This window comes from Cyprinodon tularosa, unplaced genomic scaffold (assembly GCF_016077235.1).
Source record: "Cyprinodon tularosa strain WSP-4 unplaced genomic scaffold, ASM1607723v1 ctg309, whole genome shotgun sequence".
NCBI classification, from domain to species: domain Eukaryota; kingdom Metazoa; phylum Chordata; class Actinopteri; order Cyprinodontiformes; family Cyprinodontidae; genus Cyprinodon; species Cyprinodon tularosa.
Genome location: NW_024039018.1, coordinates 807,308 through 810,000, shown reverse-complemented (window position 1 = coordinate 810,000; position 2,693 = coordinate 807,308).

Below are 2,693 nucleotides of genomic sequence, written 5' to 3'. Positions count from 1 at the left end.
ACTGGTTCAATAAATTAAGGTTTCCTGCTTATTCATGCTCAGTGTAGAAATATCTCATCTAGAGACGCGTTCTTCTGGGTCTCAGGGAGGTTCTGGTTTGTAAATGAAGCTGCTTCATGGGAGTTTGGATTTATTGAGAAATGGTCCCTCAGATGAAAACAGCTGTACTGTAGTCCTGGTTCTGATTTGGATCCATCAGATGCCCCTCTGTCCCTGCACATCCTGTATCATCACCTTCATCATGTTAATAAAGTCTGTGATTGTATCCGACTGGTTCCCGGTTCTTTCCAGCCTCCACAAAAACCCAGAGATGCTTTAGAAGATGCACATTTCTGGGAGAGACACCAGAACCCATCAGAACCGGACCTCAGACTCACCTGATCCGAACATTCTGACTCAACCTGATCTGACACCGGAATCACAGATGACAGCACAGTGGAAGTGATTTTGGGCCACAGCGCCCCCTGCTGACCTCATCCAGTCCAGAAGTGTTTCTAAAATATTCACAAAATATTGTCTTGATTTTACTGGTTCATATTGAAAATATCTCTGACATATCTTAAGAAGTTCTTATTTATTATTCTTACAATTTGCGCTCTGATTTTTATTTTCCTAAATATATATTTTTTTATTTAGCTCCCATAACAGTTATAGAAGAAACCACTGAATGGCAGCAGGGTATCAGGACATACAGTAGGACACAAATCTGTGAAAAGATAAAATAATACATTGAAAACTAATTTTAACAGCATACTTTGTTTCAATTAAGTTTTGTTTTTCCAGGTCTTTTTATGTAATTTGTTTAAGTTCTTTTTCCTCTGAATAAAAATCAGTTCTCCAAACAAAGGAAACTTTAACATTTCCTACCAGCTGATTGGCTGCTGGGTGGAGCGTTTCCTAGGAGATCAAGCCTGAAAGCTCCCCTGCTCCGTTCAGAGTACGTTACCATAGTGACTAGTGTGAAAAAATATTAGGTTCTGAATCACATCACTGCTGCCTTGCAGCAAGAAGGTTCTGGGTTAGATTCCCTGCCCGGGGTCTTTCTGCATGTAGTTTGCATGTTCTCCCTGAGCATGCGTGGGTTCTCTCCGGGTACTCCGGCTTCCTTCCACAGTCCAAAAACATGACTCTTACTGTTAGGTTAGTTGGTTTCTCTAAATCCTTCTTAGGTGTGAGTGTGTGCCTAAATGTTATTTTTTTCCCCCTGTTTTTCTGTGTGCAATCAACTCCTCAATAAGGAAAGGAGCTATTGGCTGTGCTACAAGTCGCTGAATAACATCATTGCCTCATTTGCATAATCTGCCCAAAGGCGTAGGTTTGATTTCAGCTTTGGTATGGACATTATTGGTCTTCAGTTTCATTGGTCTGATGTCATTGGTCCTTTGCAGAAATATGCTTAAAGTGAGCAACAGGGCACATTCTGTTTAAAGAGAACAGCAGCATTTCTTCCTACATTAATACAGATGCTGTTTATCAATGTTTAAAGCGTCACTGGCTCTGATCAATGTGGAATTAGGACTTTTTTCCACTTTGAAAAGGTTTGCATTTCAACTTACCAGTTCCTATTTAACCAAATATAGTCTACAGTAAATATGTCTGTTATATGTGGATTTATCCTGTTTTCTTTTGAAGATATAAAATTGTGCAGAGGTATCCAGAGGTACATGTGCACTGGAACTATAACAGGCACTGACATTGAGCATTTAAAATATTAACTTCACTATACAAATTGTAAATCTGGGCTGTAGTTACTCTGTGTCGCCCATTTCATGTATTTTATCTATGGATGAAACAATCATATTAATCGATTCTTTAAATAATCATTAACTAATTTAGTAATTGATTAATCATTACCTGGACAATAGGGCCACTAAAATGTGCCTTTAGCCGACAGAGCGACCCACTTAGAGCAGGAATTATACTTAGATTGTAAAAATACGTAAATATTTTGCATTTAAGTTAAAAAAAAAGTTTTTGTCTTTTAATATTCTCCATCCAGATCTCCTGAAGAGGAAACGTTTCTATTTCACCTGGTTTCATTTAGAAAAAACTCTTCTTTAAAGGAATAGTACACCCAAAACATGATTAGCCTTCATTTTCTACTCCCCCCCATGCTGAACAACACTCTGGAGTACTTTTTTGATATCTCAAATGCATCTGGAGATCTGGGAGGCTTCTTGCTGTCTGCTGACATTCAAATAATGGAGGTCTATGGTGCCCAAGACAGAAAGGTCCATAAAAGTCCACAAAAAACGTGTCAATATTCCTCCATACTGCTCGTCCAATGTATTCCAAGTGTCCTGAGTGGGTAGCATCCAGAATTTACTCGAAACGAAGTCATTTAGAATGTTTTTAGAGCATAAACAGTAAGGTATAGGATTTCCTGAAAGCGCGCGCCTGCGCGTTCACGACGCTACGGAAGCCAGCAGACCAAACCAGATGAAAGTGCGCATTCAGCGTCTGCTCTGCCAATAATGCAAGCGTAGAAGAAGAAATGTGCTGTTTACCTGTGCAAAGAAAGAAACAACGAAAGAAAAATGTCTGAGGACTTCAGTGTTGAGGAAGAGCATGAGTTCTTTGCCGAGCTGAATGCGCTGGTTTGGTCTGCCGCGGTTTCCGTAGACTCGTGAACGCGCTTTCAGGAAATGTTTCATTGGGGGGGGCCAGATGAGGCCACTAAAAATCTTGGGGTG